The following is a 21,868-nucleotide window of genomic DNA, read 5'->3' on the forward strand; positions in this document are numbered from 1 at the left end:
AAATATTTTGAAAGGTGGGAAAGTCAAAGAGCAAGTTCTTAAAATAGTATATGGAGTTAGTGACAATTTTATCTGTGCATCAATGCGCTCTCTCCCCAAATAACCACATTCCGTAGTCTAAATGAGAAGGAATTTTTAAGTGGACTCAAAAAATGAGGACACTGTTACATGTTTAAACTTCTGCTTCTCTTAACATCTTATTTTCCCTTTAGAAATTTACAGAAAATTGTCAGGAAAGAAGGAACAGTCTAATCTTTCATCTGTGTAGCACAGACAAAAGGCAACAACTCATAGGCCGGATTTACATGTATGAGGCTTATTGGGGAGTGCTGTGGGTTGAATGGTGTCCCCTTATCTGCAAATAGGGTCTCTGAAGATTTAATCAAGTTAAGGTCATTAGGCTGGGCCCTAACCCAGTAAGATGGTACCCATGTAAGAAAGAAGAGACACAGAGGCTGAGACAGACGCGGTGAAGCCACACAGGGATGTCATGTGACAACTGACACAGCTACTGTGAAAATGCACCTGCAAACCAAGGAATCTCAGGGGCTGAGAGCAATACAAGAACCTAAAAGGCAGGCATGGAACAGATTCTCCCCTGGAGACTTCAGAGAGCTTGGCCCTATTGACAACTTCAATTTTGAATTTCTAGCCTCCAGGGCAGAGAGAAAAAAGACTGTTTAAGCCACCTGGTTTGTGGTGCTTTGTTCTGGCAACCTTTAGAAACTGACACCAAGTGTGTTCTCCGAAGTGACCCCTAAATGGAAGTTAGGGCACAACTGGGCAGAGGAAGAAACAGTGAAGCAAGACCTCAGTTAATTGCACCAGGAACCTGGAGCTGCAGAGGTCCCAACAAGTCTTTCCCCAACGGAGGCGACCTGGGCATTTGTTCTCCCACACAGACCAGCCATTGGATGGAGGCCACACCAGGATGGAATCCCGCAGCCAAGAATGATGCCCGGACTCAGCTATGAGCTCTGTTTTTGGAGGGCTTTTTATCTTTGTTAAATAATATTTTTATAGGGACGCCTGGGTGGCTCAATTGCTTAAGTGTCTGCCTTAGGTTCAGGTCATGATCCCACCAGGGTCCTGGGATGGAGCCCTGCACCGGGCTCCTTGCTCAGTGGGGAGCCTGCTTTTCCCTCTGTCTGCCACTTCCCCTGCTTGTGCTCTCTCTGACAAAGTCTTTAAAAAGAAATATTTTTATAATGCTAAAATATTTAATATTTCTATTTTCCAAATCTCAATATTTTGGTCTTATGTTTATTGTCTTACACAGGATTATAAATATCTATATATAATATCAGTAACATATTACACTTATCTTTTAATCAAATTATGAATATCGGGGACCCAAGTGTTTATTCTAAGTTGTTGGTCATTTTCTATACAATGCTCTTTCCCCAGCGATTAGTTATACCATAAATTCACATAGATGTCTATTTCTAAACCATCTATTCTTTCATGAAATCCTGTTTGCATCAATACATGATGGTTACTTTATACAATTCGACGTTGTACCTTAAACATTCCTTTGGTTTTATTTCACCACATATACTTGCAGAGAAACTTAAATTCAACAGGCTCATTTTCAAAACATTCAGTGGGAAATTCACTGATTGTACTCCATTTTTAGATTAGCTTTGTGATATCCGACATCTTCACAGTATTGATTCTTTCTATTGAAACTTTCTTGGTGAAATTCTGTAGGTTTCTTCACATAGAGATTTTTGATGCTTTTGACCATTTCTGTGCTTGTTAACTTGAAATCTATTCTCAGGTATAAGAGCCCTTGGTGCTATGTTCAGACCTGGGTTTTTGTTTTCCTTTCATTATATTTGTCAATTTATCATTTGTGTATTTTCTAGTTGTCCTTATTTCCAACCACTTTTCCAAATTGTTGGAGGGTCAGAATTTTAGAGAGAAAAATCCTGTTATCCTATTATGTCAGTACAGTATCATTCCTATGATGATCATCCTTTTCCTATTTGACTTAGAAGGGTTCTAAAATTTAAATTTAAATTACCAGGTCTTATGATATTTTGACAAATTTTTTCAAGATAATAAAGTTTGTTCCCCAGCTTATAAAATAATTACTATTTTTGGCTCTTAGAGGTACCTTTGTTTTTTTGTTTTTAATTTGACAACAGGTCACTGAGGAGTCGGACTCCAGACCAAAATCCTATTGGTGATCCTTCAGGCCAACCCCAATCAATTATAAGGCTTTACCTGACTTCTTCATGGCAGACACGGTGCATAGAAATGCAGTGCAGTCTCTGGAGGGAGTTTCAGTCAAGGATCCAGCCCCCAACCCTGCCAGCCAGCCATGTTCATAGGAATACTTGCACTCCATGCCTAGGCCTTAGGCACCTCCATTCACAGGTTGCCCTTGACCAAGACCTTTCTCCAGTGCCTCTGCTTAGACCCCTTGGAGTAAGGACTTGAAGATACCATTCTCCACCAGGACTACAGCCTCAGCCTCTTTCCTCGCCTACTCTTCCCTTCCTCCAACCTTTTTCTAGTCCCCAGGTCCATAAAATGGCAGAGTCATTTGTTCATGGCTTTGATGTTGAGGTATTTCAATAGCACATATAGAAATTTTTCTTCATTTTTACAAAACCTGAGCATCTTTTTTTTTTTTTTTTTAAGATTTTTTATTTATTTGACAGAGAGAGATACAGCGAGAGAGGGAACACAAGCAGCGGGAGTGGGAGAGGAAGAAGCAGGCTTCCCGCTGAGCAGGGAGCCCGATGCGGGGCTCGATCCCAGGACCCTGGGACCATGACCTGAGCCGAAGGCAGACGCTTAACGACTGAGCCACCCAGGCGCCCCATCCTGAGCATCTTTAATGAGGGGTTTAAAAAACGGCATTTCTGACAGCTGAATATTTCAATTTTTTTTTTAAAGATTTTTTTATTTATTTGACAGAGAAAGACACAGCAAGAGAGGGAACACAAACGGGGAGTGGGAGAGGGAGAAGCAGACTCCCTGCCGAGCAGGGAGCCCGATGCGGGACTCGATCCAGGGACTCCAGGATCATGACCTGAGCCGAAGGCAGTCGCTTAACCAACTGAGCCACCCAGGCGCCCATGAATATTTCAATTTTTGCATTTACTGAATGTTGTTACCTTTTCTGTTCTTTTTCCTCAATTTTTCCAGTATTTAAGTATCAGATTTCTATTTTCCAATGTTCTTTATCAAAACTTTTTTTATTTTCTATTAATGTTGGGAAATTCAGTATCCATAACAGTCAACTAATCAAAAAGAAACAACGCTTTTAGTTAGCACCACAGAAATCTTACTGAAATCTAATTTTTATGCCAGATTTTTTCTATTATGTTTGGCTATTTTAAAAATCCTGTAGACTTCAAAGTCACACAGTATCAGCAATTACTTGTTTTGCATGATTTTAAATCTAGGTGTACCATTTTCTTTTCCAAGTAGGTTGTTTTTTTTTTTTTTTAAAAAGATTATTTGAGAGACAGACACACACACACACACACACACAAAGCGTGTGAGCATATGAGCAGGGGGAGGGGCAGAGGGAGAGGGGAAAGCTGGCTTCCCCTTGGGCAGGGAGCCCCATATAGGGCTCCATCTCAGGACCCTGGGATCATGACCTGAGCTGAAGGCAGATGCTTAACCTACTGAGCTGCCCAGGTGCCCCCAAGTATTCTTTCTTATAACCCATGATATCCTGTCTCATTGCTTTTAGGCTTGGTTGTATTCTCATGACTTTTTTTTGTTTTGTTTTGGGGCAAAGTTGATAAAGAGGTAAAATTTCAGATTCAATGCATTATTTCTATTTTCTCATACCATTTAAATGACAATTCGCCTGAGCACAGCATTACAGATGGTCTATAAGCTTGATAAAAATTGGAGAACTCCATAATACAAGCAGTAGGTGTGTATGGATATGGGCAATAGGAACCCTCGTGCATGCTCACTAGGAAGTAAACTAGTGTAGCCATCCTGGAAAACTGCCTTGCACTACTTAATCAAGTTTTATGAATTATGACCTAGTAACTCCATTTCTAGATTTGCATGACAAAAATTTTGCTTACATCCAAATGAGACATACATGCATGAGAACTCCTCTACAGCGTTATCTGTTGAAGTGGCCAATTAAAGACAAATGAGGTGACACTAATAGAGCAGATAGTTTATTTTTTTTAAGATTTATTATTATTTATTTATTTGAGAGAGAGAATGAGAAAGAGAGCATGGGGGGGGAGGGTCAGAGGGAAAAGCAGACTCCCCACTGGGTAGGGAGCCTGACATGGGGCTCAATCCCAGGACCCTGAAATCATTACCTGAGCTGAAGGCAGTCGCTTAACCAATTGAGCCAGATGCCCCAACAGATAATTTAAATATAGTAAATATGCACAATGTTAAAAATTAAATGTTTCCTGCTTGGTAAACACACACAAAAAAAGAGAAAAAGGTAAAATACAAAGAAATCCATATAAGAATCCCTAGTAACATATAGGCTACCAACACTAAATCAGGAATAGGAAATCTGTACTGTCCAACCGTGAAAGATTTAATCAGTAATCAGAAACCTCGCAACCAGACAAAGTCTAGGACCAGATCGCTTCATTAGTGAATTTTACCAAACATTTCAAGATTAATGCCAATCCTTCTCAAACTACCAAAATTTAAAAAGGGAACACACCCAAACTCATCTTCTGAGGCTAGCATTACCCTGACACTGAAGCCAGCTAAGTAAACTTCAAGAAAAGTACAGACCAATATCCCTGATGAATATAGATGCTAAAATTCTCATCAGAATATTAGCAAACCGAATTCAGCCAGTCCATTAAAAGAACCATACACCACAATTAAATGAGATCTGAGATGCAAAAATGGTTCAAAATTCGCACACACACACAAATCAATGTGATACACTAATTAACAGAACATAAAAATTATCAACTACATAGATGCAGAAAAGGATTCTGACAAAATTCAATGGCCAGTCATGATTAAAAACTCTCAACAAGTCGGATATAGAAGTAACATATCTCATCACAAAGGCTAAGACAAGCCCACAGCTACCATAATCATAAAAAGCTAAAAGCTTTTCCTCTAAGATCAGAAACAAAGGTGCTCACTATCACCACTCTTAGTCAACATTAGAACTGAAAGTCCTAGCCAGAACTATCAGACAAGATAAATAAAAGGCCTCCAAAATGGAAATAAAATTGTCTTTGCAGCTATGATCATACATACAGAAAACGCTAAACATTCCACCAAAATAAATAAATAAATAAAAAACTGTTAGAACTGGTCAACAAATTCAGTAAAGTTGCAGGATATAAAACCAACATACATAATTGATTTCTATACACAAATGACAAAATACCTTAAAACGATAAAATAATCCCATTCACAATAGCATCAAAAAGAATAAAATTCCTAGAATAAGTTTAACCAAGGAGATGAAAGATCTGTACACTGAGACGTCCAAGACTTTAATGAAAGAAACAGAAGAGGACACAAAAAGATTTTCAGAAATAAGAAGATTGTTAAAATGTCCATATTACCCCCAAAGCCGTCTCTAGATTTAGTGTAATCCTTATCAAAATTCCAATGGCATTTTTCACAAATACATAAAAAAAAAAATCCCAAAACTTGTATAGAACCACAAAAGACTCCAAACAAACAAAGCAATCTTAAAAGGTAACAAAGCTGGAGACACCACACTTCCTGATTTCGAGCCATATTAGAAAGCTATTCTAATCAAAACAGTATGTAGTGGCATAAAAACAGACACAGACCAATGGAACAGAACTGAGCCCAGAAATAAACCCCTGATAGATGATCAAATAGTACCTGGCAAGGGAGCCAAGAATACTCAACAGGAAAAGGATAACCTCTTCAATAAATGGTTTTGGGAAGACTGGAGAACTACATGCAGAATATAATTGAACCCCTATCTTACACTACTCACAAAAATTAACTCAGAATGGATCAAAGATTTAAACATAAGACCTGAGGGCGCCTGGGTGGCTCAGTTGGTTAAGCGACTGCCTTCGGCTCAGGTCATGATCCTGGAGTCCCTGGATCGAGTCCCGCATCAGGCTCCCTGCTCAGCAGGGAATCTGCTTCTGCCTCTGACCCTCCCCTCTCTCATGCTCTATCCATTCTCTCTCTCAAATAAATAAATAAATAAAATCTTTAAAAAAAAATAAACATAAGACCTGAAACCATAAAACTCCTGGAAGAAAACATAGGGGAAAACTCCTTGACATTGGCCTTGGCAATAATTTTTGGATATAACTGCAAAAGCACAAGCAACAAAGGCAAAAATTAGCAAGTGGGACCACAAACTACAAAGCTTCTGTACAAAAATCATAAAGCCAATCCACAGAATGGGAGAAAAATTTATAAATCATTTGTCTAAGAGATTAGTATCCAAAATACAGGAGAACCCATTCAACTCAGTTGCAAAAATAAGAGAATGAGCAAAGGAACTGAATAAACATTCCAAAGGTAACATAAAAATGGCCAACAGGTACAATAAAAGAAGCTCAAGATCATTAATCAGGGAAATGCAATTAATTCAAAAGCACAATGACATAGAACCTTGCACCTGTTAGAATAGCTATATCGATCACAAGAAGTAAGTATTGGCAATGATATGGAGAAAAGGGAACCTTATTCTCTGTTGATGGGAATGTAATTTACACCGCCCTGTGGAAAACAGTATGGAGCTGCCTCCAAAAAGTTAAAAACAGAACCACCGTATGATCCAGCAATTCCACTCCTGGGTATATATACGAAGTACACAAAATCACTCTGTTGAAGAGTGATGCAGGCATTACTGCAGCTTTAGTCTCTATGACCAAGATACGGAATCAATCTAAGTGCCAGTCGATGGATGAATTGGATAAAGATGAGGTACATAAACACAATGGAATATTATTCAGCCGTGAGAAAAATCCTGTCATTTGAGACAACATGTATTGACCTTGAGGGCATTATGCTAAGGGAAGTCAGACAGAAAAACAAATACTGTATATTATTTATATGTGGAATCTAAAAAGGCCAAACTTGTAAAAACATTAGAATGGTGATTCTCAGGGGCTGGGGGAAGCGGGGGAGATGTTAGACAGAGGGTACAAGCTTCCAGTGAATAGATGAGTAAGTTCTGGGGATCCCATATGCATCACGATGATGACAGCTAATGACACAGTACTGTATACTTGAAAGTTGCTAAGAGAATAGAACATAAATGGTCTTACCACTCCCCCCCCCCCCGATAATTACGTGATGGGATACAGGTGTTAACACAGAATAGTAATTTCATAATACATGTGTATCAAATCAAGTTGCACATCTTAAAGTTATGCCATTTGTATTATCTCAACTAGAAAAATGAGATTCCAAAAACAAGTTCTTGGACATCGGTCAATCCTACTTTTTAAAGGTTTTATTAATGCATTGCTTTTTGTTAATTTGTTCCTCCTGCTTATAACCCCCTGAGGATTGCACAATAATCCTCATAAAGTCACTCGTAGGGGACTACACAAGAATATCCTTCATTTTAAAATCTTTATAAATTTTAGTCTTTTTTCCCAAATTAGGAGTTCTTAAAGTAGGCATAATATATTGGTGTTTCTTATTCCTAATTTTATGTTTTTAATCTTTTGTTCTTGATGTTTTACCTAAACATTAGTATCTTAAAGAAGCTACAGAGATGTAGAATAGAGATTACCTAAGCAAACGCTTACAGAACTATAACAAACAGTGACAATAAACATTTATGCACATGGTTATCTCTCTTTGAAGACGTCATTATAAACAGACATATGGAGAGAAGAAAGATAATTGTGACCAATTATTCGGGAATTAGTATGTGTGTTTAAAGAAAAAAAATGTGTATGAATAATCCTGGAGATGAGCAGTTAGGGGAAATAGGACTACAATTCATCCCTATACTTTTAAAACCACATTTATTCCTAGTGCTTTTTAAAAATAAATGGTATGCAGTTATTCCTATCAGACAAGCATGGATGGATACTCGCCAAATGTGATTTCAAATATAACTTATCAGTTACAAATAATTTTAAGTCTTTTAGAAAACATACAATATTACAGGTCATAAAAATTTACTTCTCTGTGGACATGTGATTAAATAGTAAAAGAAAATTGGTCCCAACATCAGTTACATTTTGAAAAGGAAACGATCATGAAATATTTTAAAATGTTAAATCTAGGAAACAGTCAAAGGATAAAAGTGGCTACATGGAACTCTCCAGCACTCTAGAAAACCATTTTATCCAACAGGGCAACTAGAAATACCCCCCCAGACTCCCCATTTTCACTACTATGTTTCAATTTTCTCCACAAAACTCATCACAGCTGACACACTATATATGGCAATCCAACACAGTGATTAAGAACACCATGTAGAGCCTCGTGGATCATTTGGATGGACTTTGGTTTTTAACTCAAGTAAAATGAGAGGCATTGGAGAATTTAAGCAGAGAAATGAAATGGCCTGACTTATATCATAAAGGGATCAGCAGAGGTTCTGTGCGAATCGATGGTATTGGGGCATATGCAGAAGCAAGGAGACCAAGCAGGAGGGTGACAGTTCAGAGAGCAAGCGGTGGACGTCCATCTCCAACATCAGAAGTGAAGACTACATCCATAGAGCAACTGCTCAACCAGCTCTACAGTTAAGGATTTGTCACAGGGATCTGAACTTAATCGATACAGCAGAAAAGATGAGAGGCAGAGTAAGAAAAATATATCTAGGTATTCTCGTGTTTCTACTTCTGATTGGAACCTGGCTCGTACTGGTTGTGAGATAAATAAGGTTGAGGAAACTTTACAGAGTAAAATAAAGATGATCTAATCACTGATTTGATGAGAGTGAGGTGGTCTACAAGTAATGAACTGGACGGTGTGGCATTTATCAAGATTGCTCACGTGACAGAGATAGCTGGTTTACACGGAGAAGCCCAGTCCCCAGCTGAATCGAATGTTTGATCCTACAGTAGATTCAGTCAACATCTATTGGAGTGTTGGATAGAGAACCAAAAGTGGAGTTAGAAAATGAACATTCTAAGAGCTAAGAGAAGTACTACAGGAAAAAAAATAGGATCCAGGAGCCAAAATTTGAAGATAGAAGCAGTGAACTGTATCAGCTGCAGCAAAGAGTTTAAATAAGAAACTGAAAGTCCTCTTTTATACCTAACAATTAGAAACTTATTAATGACCTTAGTAGAGCAGTTTATATTTACAATTATTTTTATGAGCAAATAGGTAATGAAGAACAGTCCCCAAAACAGAGATCACTGTGTCATGATTTTGTGCATTACATAAAATCTAGCTGAGAAAAGTATCTTTAAACATACAGCTTATAGGGGCACCTGGGTGGCTCAGTAGGTTAGGTGGCTGCCTTCAGCTCAGGTCATGATCCCGCAGTCCCGGGATCAAGCCCTGCATTGGGCTCCCTGCTCAGTGGGGAGTCTGCTTCTCCCTCCACCCCTCACTCCTCTTGTGCGCACGCACGCACTCTGTCAAATAAATATCTAAAAAAAATATGGCTACTAATTCTGTATTTACCTCAGAGATCAGCATAATGCAAAACAATGTGCTCAAAAAATTTTTAACTTAAAAATAAAGTTTTTTTAAAAAACACAATGTGCTCAATAAGTACTTTGACTTGAGATGGTTTCTGTAATCCTTGGCCCTCCCTTTTGTTCCTGTGCAGTGCTTTTGTTCTCATCTTATTCGTGGGTCTCATTTCCCACATTCCCCTCATTCCCCTGAGCCTTGATCTTTCTGCATTTGTAGGTTCTCCTCCAATTTTTTAAACCATGTATTTCACCACTGGGATATTCCAATTCCAATACTAACAGTTCAGGATCTATGGAGAACCTCGAGAATTTTATTTCTATACTTTTTTGGTCTTGTTTTGTCCTCCAGAGTCCATCATTTTATAAGCTTTAGTGACCACCCCATCACCAGAGTTCAAATCTTCCCTAATGGAATATATTAGACAGTAGAGATTTTCCTAAAAATATATTGGTGGTAAATCTTGAAATTTTTTATAAAATGGAGATTTAAAATAGCAAATATTTTATTTTTTTACACACATTTTAATTTAATATCATCGTTTCATTACAAGTTTAATTTTTCATTATTTTTTTATTATGTTATGTTAATCACCATACATTACATCATTAGTTTTTGATGTAGTGTTCCATGATTCATTGTTTGCGTATAACACCCAGTGCTCCATGCAGAACGTGCCCTCCTTAATACCCATCACCAGGGACGCCTGGGTGGCTCAGTTGTTAAGCGTCTGCCTTCGGCTCAGGTCATGGTCCCAGGGTCCTGGGATCAAGCCCTACATCGGGCTCTCCGCTCAGCGGGAAGCCTGCTTCTCCCTCTCCCACTCCCCCTGCTTGTGTTCCCTCTCTCACTGTGTCTCTCTGTCAAATAAATAAAATCTTTAAAAAAAATTAAAAAGATTGAAAAATAATAATACCCATCAGCAGGCTAACCCATCCCCTCCACCCCCCTCCCCTCTAGAACCCTCAGTTTGTTTCTCAGAGTCCATAGTCTCAATTGTTGTATGAATTTGGGAGAGTTTCTTTAACCTCTCTGTTCATTGCTAATCTAGAATTTGAAGGAGCTATAGTTCCTCAGAGTTATGAGGAATAAATGAGATAATACATAAAAACTTTGCAACAATTTCTGGTACATAATATGCATATATTATGCTAGGTAGCAGATACATGGACGAAGGGCAGAGGGACTATGTACTCAAAAGGAAAACTGGTTAGAAAAGTAACAGGAGGATAGCATTGGCTCTTGGAAACAAAGCAAAAGAAATCGAAGTTTCCCTCTGGGAAAATTGGAAAGGACAGACAATATTTGCTCACAAGTTTCAGAAAACAGGAAAACCAAACATACAACTGCCTTGATTCTTATTCACGCATGCAGCCCAAGAACCAGAGACACGAACTGGGCCTCATGACAAGGACAGAAGTGCTTTTTAATGAGATTGACCTAATGCTCCACCCCTCCCCACCAACCCAGGACTGCTGCACAAACTTCAAGAGGCAAACGAAAATGTGACTAATTAGAAACAGCAAGGAGGCTACAACAGGAAGAGGGCCCAGAGATAATCATGTGATTAGAAGGACAGAGAGGATCCTTTGGGCTCATCTTTAACAATTTATAACAGGTAACATTAAGTAAAACTACTCTCGAACACCTTGCTGTTCAGTTTGAAAAATGCTTGCCTCCAGGCTGCAGAGGCCATAGGAGGTTTGCAGGAGAAAGTGAGACAGGCTATATTCTGGAGGAATGAACGATGCCACTTGAGGGTGGGATGCAAACGTTAACACTGTACCAGAGGCTTCCATCAGCCAAGTATGACCAGCAGGGTCTTGCAGGTAAAAAGCACTGGGAAAATGTGTGCTATAAAACTGGTTTGAGTTGGTACAAATTTATAAGTCGAAATTGGGCCAAAAAAAAAAAGGAAAAAAGAAGGTTCTATATAGGAAACACCTTTGAACTAGTTTTGACCGTAACAGGCCATTGCTTTCTGTCTACCGTGCAACCAGGGTCCTGGGATACAGGCAAACAGTGCCGAGGATATGCCCACGACAAAAACAGCTGGGAGTACCCAGTTCCCTTAGGCCTCCCTGATCCCACAGGGAGAAGCATCAGAATTCCACTGATAAATGCAGGCCTGTGTGTGAGGAACCAGGGGAGGGGAGGCCAGAGCTGGGCTCCCTGCACCCCCACCATTAGCCACTATCACCCCTCATGCATCCTCCCTAATACCATGTAAGGAAACTCTGGCTATACTGTATTTCCTATTTCCACCTTCGTCTTTCTGGAACAAAGGTCTTCTAGAATGCCCCATCCACAACATACCATGCCCACAATTACCTCAGTTCATACAACACCCTGATGGTCAGCTCGTGTCCAGCAAAAGTATATGTTCGGTCCTTTATGGAGTAGAATTGCACAGAGAAGTAGCTTCTTAGCCAGAGACCAGATCCTGCCACTAGGTAGGACCATATGAATGGGCTGTGAATGAAATGCGAATAGAAGCGAGGTAAGCCACTTTCTGGTCTGGCCTAAAAAAAATGCCCCATGCAGTAGTGCTCTCTGCTTCTCTTTCATTCTGGCTGGAATAGACAACTCCCCGGGTGACCTTGGAAGCCATGTGTCGAAGATGGCAGAGACCCCACACAGCAGTGCCAGGAGATCTTTGTGAAGAGGGCTGCCCTGCTGAGCTTGTCAGTCCTTCCAATATTTTAAATAAACTAGAAATTTCCTATTGTGTTTTAGCCATTAATGATTTGGGGGTGAGTGTCCTACCGGACTGAGTCCCACCCCCCCACTGACTGACACCCAGGACATCCTAATACAGGTAACACAGGCAGACTGTGTCCATGCTTTGATGTAAGTGAGAAGACCACTGATCACATTATGGCTCCATTTCCACCTGTTCAGTGGCCACACAAGTAGAGATGACAATGTGAAGAAATTTAGAAATGCTCAGGGGTGTCATTTCAGAAAGATTAAAATAGCCTAACGGATGAGCAGGTATCCCGCGCCTCCACTACCATAAAGGATGGATATTAAAGCCCACAATTATCATTAAGGACAACTCTGACCCAGGAGAGCTGGTAAAAATCATCTGGGCTTCACATAACTCTATGGCTGCCTGCACCCCAGCGACTTTTCAGAATGACCAATTAGTTCTGTGGGAAATCTAACCGGAGATAAAGATGTAAGCATGACAGAAAAATGTGAGAGATCCCTTTCATTTTCTTAAAGTTAAATGTCCCCTTTTGTTCCCAGAAATATGCCAGCCATCCAGTCTCAAAGGGAGAGGGGGGATTTCACTGGCCCCTAAAAACTGCACTTAGCCACAAGCACAGTGATGGATAATCACGCTGTCTGACCATGGCTTTTCTCTGTCATTCCCCAGCTCTTCCCTGTGTCCCTGTTCACCTTCTGTTTAATTTGCTTGTCCATACAAGCCCTCTAACCTCGTCCACAAATGAAAACAATAAAGAAATCTCAGTATGACAGCACATCACCGTATACCAGAGCTCTCCAACGGGTGCGTTTCAGTCCCCACCATTCCCGCTGCTAATCACAAATTCTCTCCTCCAGTCAAAGACGTTCTCCTCTCTATGATCCCCTGTGCGTCAGTCATCAAAACACAGGACCCCCCTGTTTGAAATTCGCAGTATCTCCCCCCAAAGAACTTTACTGTAGGCCACCCTGTCACAAATCTCCCCTGCTTCAAAGACTGACAACTTACTCAAGAGGGTTTTCTGCTTGATGAAATCCTGTCTGCCTCAAAGTGTGGGCTATGTGGACGCTCCTTCCCTTGTTCTGTGCTGACAGAGCGGTGGCAAGGCGGATTTCAGAATCAGAATTTTGGAACTTAAAGAATCTTACAAATCGTAGAGTACAACTGTCTCTGGGGTCTACAGGCTAAGTGACTTGCTGGAGGTCACCAGATTAAGTACTGGGAAATCAGATACATTAACCCAAAGCTCCCAGCTTCCACTTTTCTTTTCCTGTGCTGTGCCAGGAGGATCAGTGTGATGAAACGCCTCACGGTCTAAAAGAGATCAGGTCAAAGATCAGTTCTTTGCCTGTGCTTCCCTATTCCCAAGATTAATTAGGGAGTTGCTCATGTACCTCTCATGTCAGTGACCCTACAGCTCACTTTATGCAGTTAGATCGGCACATTGCTCTTAAATCCAGCTTCCAGCTGCAAATACAGACAAATCTCAGCACTGGACATTCCAGTATGCCAACATCAATTTACCACCATACAGGCACATGACCAACAATGAATCAAGAGGAAATGTTATGGAAAGATTTTTTTAATGTAAACATATCTATTAAAGCCGCTACAATCCAAAACACATACTACCAAATGCTAGAGAGGATGGAGAGCAACAGGAATGCTCATTCCTTGCTGGTGAGAATGCAAAATGGTAGAGTCATTTTGGAAAACCTTGGCAGGTTCTTACAAAGTTAAAAAGTTAAAAAGTCACCATACGATCCAGCAAGCATACTCCTAGGTACGGACCCAAATGAACTGAAAACTTTTGTTCACATGAAACCTGCACATGAATGTTTATAGCAGCTTGTACTCAATTATCAAAACTGGAAGAAACCATGACATTCAACAGGTTCATAGATAAAATATGGTATACCCAAACAGATTATTTAGTGATAAAAAGAAATGATCTGTCAAGCCAAAAGAAGACATGGAAGAACTTTAGGTATATATTGCTAAGTGAAGGAAGCCAGTCTGAAAAGGTTACATACTGTATAATTCTAACCATATGAAATTCTGGAAAAGGTAAAATTACAGAGATAGTAAAAAGATTAGTGGTTGCCACAGGTACAGGGGGGGTTGAGAAGGGATGGATAGGTGAAACAAAGGTCATTTTTATGCTGGTGAAATTTGTACTTTAATGGAACATTGGATATATGACAAATTGGTCAAAACCCATAGAATGTACAACACAAAGAATGAACCCTAATGTAAACCATACATTAGGACATATTAATATTGGTTCAATGTTAATCTACCACACTAATACAAGATATTAATGGGGACACTATGTGCTGAGATAAGGGTAAATGGGAATTATTCCTGCTCAATTCTCCTATGAACATAAAAGGGCTCTTAAAAATAAAGATTCTTTTAAAAACGTAAACACTGCATAGTCAACAAGAACATTACCATGTCGATATAACCATAGCTGACTATCTTTCAACTCCAAATTCTCTCAGAGTTCAATCCAAGTTACATAGTTCAATCCCCAGGCTTCCTGAATCACTTATTGATTCAACAAATATTTAAGCTTAGGTCCCTGCCTTTGTGGATATCACATTCTAGTGCTAACAGGATCACGTTTATATAGTGCTGACACACATACTTCAAAATCCTTCACAGGTGTTAAGTGAGTTAACACAACAAAACTACAAGGAAGGGGATTATGAGGACCATCCTTATAGTTGCAAAAACTCAGGCTCAGAGAGACTAACTTGCCCATAGTAACAGACAGAAAGGTACTAAAGCAACAAAGAGCTGAGACCAGGCCATAATTCCAAATTCCTCGCACGTAACAACTGCATCATAGCAGATAAAACCAAAGTAAAATTTATGAATCTGACAAGGGATCACAATTCTTCCAAGAAAACCCGAAACTCAATGGTAGGAACCAAGGAAACAAAAAACCAACAGAGTAAGGTTGCGAGCCTCAAGGTAATCAGATCTTTGACCTGATCTCTTTTAGACCGTGAGGCGTTTCATCACGGTCGACTAACAACAAACTGTGGTTAAGGGCTGGGAGAGCCAGAGGGAGACCTAAAAGGAGATATTGAGAAGTCAAACTGAGAGGACTTGAACTAAAAGACCCATAAAAGCAGAACCTGGAGCAGAGAGCTCACACATTTGCTACCTGCAAATAGTTTGATCAACCCACCCGAATAGGAGAAAATGGTCTAAGATTAGGCTCACCTTGGCCACATCAGGGAGAATATTCTCAGCTAGTTGCTATCCATGTGCAGTCCCTGCATCAGCATCACCTGGGAACTTCTCAGATATGCAAAGGACCAGGTCGTACTTCAAATCTGCTAAATCAGAAACTGAGGATGGAGCCCAGCCATTTCCATGTTAAGAGCCTTCCAGATGATCCTGACGCAGGCTAAATCTTGAGAACTACTGGCCTAAGCCATTCGTAAGTGTTTGGATATCATTTGATAGGGGATGGAATCCTACAGAAAGATTTTAGGAAGGGGAGAGACTTAAATGTAGCAAGTCAAGTCCTTAGTCAAAATGGAGTCCCAAGGTTGCCATAAGAGGCTTTGAAAATATCAAAGATTACAAGATCAACTCATTATTTGCATCTTCAGCTTCCAAAGAGCTAGCCGTCATGCAATTAGTTACCAAAATAGACATTTTTGGCCAGAACTAAACCCCCACAGCATCCCCACTTCAGACCTACACAGATAAATATAGTTCACTTACAAGAAATCCTGATAGGAACCCAAATAACATATTTGGGCTATGGAACTGGGAAATAAAGCCTATGGAAGTAAAGAGGCAATTCCCGTGTTCCCTTTCATTTTTCCTCCCCTCTGAAGCCCCCGTTTTAAAACTGGCTGGCTGGGGCCTACATCCATTTAATAGTGACTCCATCTCTTTTAAAATCTCAGAGAGCCTCACTGATCTAGGCAACCAGGATTGGGTTTTGGGGGAGGAGGGATTGTGTCATTTACCTTGTTTAAACCTTCAGTACAGGGCTCTTGTTTTACTCCAGCTGAAGATTTAGCAACTTAGGGCTTTCAACAATTAATTTGCAACAAAACCACCACCTGACAAGATAGGTGCGAGTAAAATCTTTTTTTTTTTAAGGAAAAAAGGATTCCTGAGAGAATATGAATGGAAAACAATATGCTTGTTCTAAGGATGGAGTTGACAAAGTATTGCAGTCTTGTTGTTGGCAACCATAAATTATATGGAGTAGAATTAGACACTGCCACTAGGAAAAATATAGGTGAGCAAAATTTTGAGGAAACTATTGTTATCACCATCAAAAATCCATTCCCATCTATGCTGTTCTTATTTAGCCAATGTCTTAGGAATCTACTGGAGACCCCTGGTGTGAGAGGACTCTGTAATTAGGTGGGTTGCTTCCGTGTATAGTCTATTCCATTGGTTTAGGACCTTTCAATTTATATGCCTAAAGGATTACAGGGAAATGGAAGCATTTATTTGCTATAAAGTGATCCATAATAAAAATAAATCCATCACTTTGTTTTATGTGATGTCTAGGGCCACTAGAACTGAATTTGCTTTCTTACCAATAAGTACCATGAACTTTCCACCTGTGCCTTCACGGCTGCATCTGTTCAGACATAACACATTCCAAGCACCTGAGAGTCATTTTTCAAAGTCAGTTACTCAAAGTGCAGTAAACTTTAGAACAGATATTAATATTTGCTTCCCTTGCCTCTGGCCTGCCTACTAAAGAAACATCAATCCCACTTTCTCCATTTCTACCCAGGGTTTTAAAAAACTATATGCACACTTTACTGGTTTTCTATTTTAATAATTCATTTCCCATGTGAATAGCAAATAAAATAATCTACCATCAAAATAAATGAGGTGAATGATCTACAATAGAACTATTCTTAATCAACCATAAAATAGACTTGATATAATACAAAGCAAAGAGGATTTTCTCTAGGAAAAAAAAAATTAAAAAATGGAACACTTCCCTGAAATGTTTCCTGAATAAAAACTCCATTAGGGGGGCACCTGGGTGGCTCAGTTGGTTAAGCGACTGCCTTCGGCTCAGGTCATGATCCTGGAGTCCCGGGATCGAGTCCCACATCGGGCTCCCTGCTCGGCAGGGAATCTGCTTCTCCCTCTGACCCTCCCCCTCTCATGCTCTCTCATTCTCACTCTCAAATAAATAAATAAAATCTTTAAAAAAAAAAAAACTCCATTAGGATTTCTCAAAAAAGCAATTCATAAATAACATGTATTGAGAGATAATTAACCAATTATGTGGAAATAACTTTTTAGGACAAATTAACAATTCAAAACTATTTTTCCATTTTTCCTTGTTCTAGAAAATCCAAAACTAATACCAATCTCTTGGATTATTTTGTTTTTAATAACACAATGAAAGTTTGTAAGTCCTTCCATTTTATAGTTTCAGACAAATCCAACTGACGACATTATTGAAATAAAATTCTGCAAAACAGTATTGTTTTTAATCACTTATTTAGGTTGCACACAGACATGTGATTCCAACCTAGAATAAGTCGTGTTATGTTTAAATTGTAACATCAAAGGACAGCACAGTTAAAAATAAGTTTACCAAATTCAACTTCTAATCAAGAACTCCATAGAATTTCTAAGTGACCAAAAATTCATTAGTGCTCATTGCACATTTTCTATTTGGTCTGCTTGGTTAGAAAGTTCTTCCTCATATTGACTTCAAATCATTTAAATTTCAACCTGCATTGCTTCTAGTACTATCACCTGTGACGGATTGGTGGGGTTTGGTTTGTTTTTATGTTTGTTTTTTATTTTGGGGGTTTTTTTTGGAGAGTTAGGTTAAATTTCCTCCTCTGCCAATTTTTTTTTTTTTTTGACAGTTCTTAAAGTACCAAAGTTTTAAACCCTTTGGTACCCATGTCATTCACCTAAAAGGAAATCATTTTTAAAACAATACCATTTGGATCTGAAAGTACATGATTTTTTTTTTTTTTACATAATGAGTTAACTATTATAAACCATGCACTGAGCTTGATGTACCAGTTATAGTTTAACAAATTAAGAACTCAGACTACCAAAATTAATCCCTATTTTGTTAGAAGATTAAGATCATATCTTTCTGCTAGCTTTTAAGCACCTTTCCTCTTATTAGGTTTGCAGTTAAAGCCATTTTGTTTTTTCAATGTTAGTAGTCGCTAAGCCTCCTCTCCCCATTTTGTACTCTGGCAATACAATTCAGCTCAGTGAAAATGGCTTATAACTGTATATAAAATGGGAAGGCCACAAACAGGGTGAGGAGAGTGACAAGGATTGGAAAAAAAATTGAAAATCAGTTTGTAAAAATGTAATATGAAGCATAAATATGTATACCTCTTAATTCCTGAATTGAAATTTCCATTTTGGGGAATTTGTCCTCAGGAAATGTTGAAAGCAAATGCATAAAGATGTGTGTAACAGCAATATTTTTCATATCATCTTTCGGTAAAAATGAAACTTAAGTACTTTTTAAAGATGGGTACCCACTATTATTACAACTGTTAAACATCAAACACAACCCAGGCGTAAATTCCCTAAACAGACAAAACCACTTTAGTCATACGAGAAAAATGTAATTTACCTTATTTTTCAAGATAAGTGAGACTTAACTTGAGTCGCTTAATACCTCTATAAATCCTAAGCAAAACTTACATTATTCCCCAGAAGTGATATGACGTAACCACTGGGCAATTCACTATCAAGGGTATTCTAATATAACCAATCACTGAAGAATCAACAATCACTTCCTCCTATGCAAGAGGCTTTCTATCAATACACCTGAGTCCCGTTGCGTGTTTTGTGTGAACACCGGCCCCCCTCCCCCCATCCACAAACATCTTTGAGTGTGCATTCAACTTTTACTAATTACTGCCTTGGTCATTCAGTGGTTTTACTTTCGTTTCTGAGCTTTTGACAAAACTATGTGAAAACACATAAGCAAAATTCTGGATGGAAAAACAAAGACAACAAATCCATCAGTGCATTTAATTTTTTTTTTTAATTCCTCCAATATTCTACAATGCTTTTATGACTTACAATTTTGCCTTTGGAATCACAAGACTTGCGGCAACCCCCAGCTCTTCCATTCACTAGGTGAGGCCAAGCAACTGACCTATTTTAAACTTCATTTCCTCATCTCTAAAACTGGGATAACGCTTATTTCACAATATTCCAGGAGGTAAATATTTCTCTAAAGTCTAAAATGCTGTACCAGCATCTCTTAAAACTGCGTCAGCATGACTGAGATTGCTGTTTTGGTCTTGTTTTTCCATAAAGCTACTACATAAATATGGTGACCCAAAGACCCAAGGTCTATCTATGTACCTTCTCTATCTCTTGAGGTCCCGCTGAAGGAACAAAAAGCAAATATAAAGGGAAGCAGACAATCATAAGACTGGAAAACATGAAACAGAATTAACAGTCCAGGAAAATAGAAAACAAACGGATAGAAAACTAAAAACCTGGAGAGACACTTACCCAAGAGAGCAAAGAGCGCTCAACCAACTTGAGAAGCAACAAACCTAAGGGGCAGGTGTGAACCTTGGGACCACAGGCAGAGTAATTACCGAAAACCTTTATTCACGACAGCCGGCTAGGCGGGTGCTGCCCTGTCCCATTCGAGGGGACCATGGGCAGGGTAATTACTTAAAATTTTTTACTTGTCACAGCTGGCCAGGTGTAGCCTGGCTCTCCTCATTCCCAGGTTATGTGTAGAGAGAAACTAACTTTTTGAATAAAACCGGAGAACCATGCTCCAAACAAAGTGTCTTGTCCAGGTAGCAAACTAGGACAGGTTTTAAAGTCCAAAATAAAAGAGCAAAGCTTGAGGAAAGTCTGGACTTTATATCAGACGCTAAAAAATACATAACAAAGATGCAGAAGGCAACTTTCCCCAGGAATACAGCGCAAGTTAGTGCCCCCCCGCAGATTAGAGAGGCCTTTACTTTGGCAGTCTGGGGACCCACAGCCTGGTTCTGTGTTCCATGCACACCCACTTTCAAAACACACCCAACTGGTCCTTAGGTGCAAAGCAACAGGCTATTAGGAAAATAGCTGCAAAGGAAAACCACCCAAGCCGACTCCACTCATTAACCTAAGCTTTCACGGTAACAAATTTCAAGGGGCAATCATAAAGGTTGAGGAAAATTAACCACATGTGTTAAAAACAAGGCAGCAGGCCCAAGTCAGAGGTACGTATGTAACTAAGCCCTACATCACCAAACCACCTAGGCCCCCACCAGCCCCTGAAGGAAAGGAACTTGGCAATAAGGAACCTGCCTTTTTTTTTTTTTTTTTTGCCTGGAATAACTTCCTCGTTCCCACTCCCTTCTGTCTATAAAAGTCTCCATCTTGCACAGCTCCTCAGAGCTCTTTTCATCTACTAGGCTGTACCCCGCCTGATTTGATTCGACTTCGCTCAGTAAGTTGTTACATTTTTTAAATATTTCTCAGTTTATAACAGTTCTGGTATCAGAAGAAAGCCCCCAGCAGCCCCCCAGGAGAAAGGAGCAAGACCCCAGCCCACAGGTACCTGCTGAGCCCTGGAGCTCCTGCGGCTTTCCCGCTGCTTCCCGCTGCTGGGGGTGGGGAGGAGCCCCCCCCCCCCCCCCGGGATCCTGGCTCCTCAGCTTCCCCATCAGGAGCCTGCACTCTTCCAGCCTTTCCTTCTCCCAACAGGCTCCGAAACTGCCAGAATCCGCCAGCCCCGACTTGAAAACAGGACTGGGTGCCACTTAAAAACCAGGCTGGTCCTGGGTTGGACCCGGGGGGGTGGCGAGGCCTCAGGTGAGCAGGATTCTGTGATGAGGCTCACCAAACAGGTTAATTTATCAAAGATAATCTTGAGTTCAGTGGGCACAGCGGAGAAGTTTTAAGCATCTTAGATAAGTGCATCCCCTTAGGAGGTGCCCTAGAGAAGGGGCCCCAACGCAGCACTCACCACGAAGGATGGAGGGAAAATTATTCGTCCTCCTCTACAGTTTCTGGTGACCAGGATGGGACCTGCTGGGACACCCGACTTGCTCCGGAGACTGCAGACGGATCCTGGGAGAACAGGCAGAAGCTGGCAAAGGGTAAGAATTTTTGCCAAAGTCAGCTTTCCCAGATCTCTATCTGTGGTGCCTGGGGGAAAGAAGAAGGTAAAATTTCACACTTCCCTTCCTTTCCAAACTCAGATCAGCAGGAAAAAAAAAAAAAATGTAAGAATTAGATCTTTGAATGGTGACTTGTGAATTTGCCTCCAGGTACCCATTGATTGTCGATCCTTTCTTTCCCAGAGATAGCAATCCTTGTTTGTCTCATTTTGTGACCTGAGAATTTGGCTTGATAACTGTCAGGCTGGGGGCCCCCAAAATGTGGCCAGACAGAAATGTGGGTTGCACCCCATTTGTGGCTCTCATCCTACTGACTGACTGTGCCAGCTCTTGGGGGAATTGTCTTTTTTTTTTTTTTTCTTTTGGTTATCTTTGGGAGTGGCTCTTTGTTTCCTCAAACAGGAATTACCAGGGGGCATTCACTATTCAC

The 21,868-nt window shown here is 39.9% G+C and overlaps 1 long non-coding RNA gene across 1 annotated transcript in view; it reads right to left on the minus strand.

Annotated features, from left to right (window-relative positions):
* LOC118004786 overlaps positions 1-21,868 on the minus strand; it is a 238,869-nt gene that overhangs the window by 191,635 nt on the left and 25,366 nt on the right. Inside the window, exon 4 of the long non-coding RNA XR_004677681.1 lies at positions 21,285-21,466. This is a non-coding gene — a long non-coding RNA (uncharacterized LOC118004786). The remainder of the gene's footprint in view (positions 1-21,284; positions 21,467-21,868) is intronic.

Source organism: Mirounga leonina, unplaced genomic scaffold (genome assembly GCF_011800145.1).
Source record: "Mirounga leonina isolate KUSES-001 unplaced genomic scaffold, KU_Mleo_1.0 Mir_93, whole genome shotgun sequence".
NCBI lineage: Eukaryota > Metazoa > Chordata > Mammalia > Carnivora > Phocidae > Mirounga > Mirounga leonina.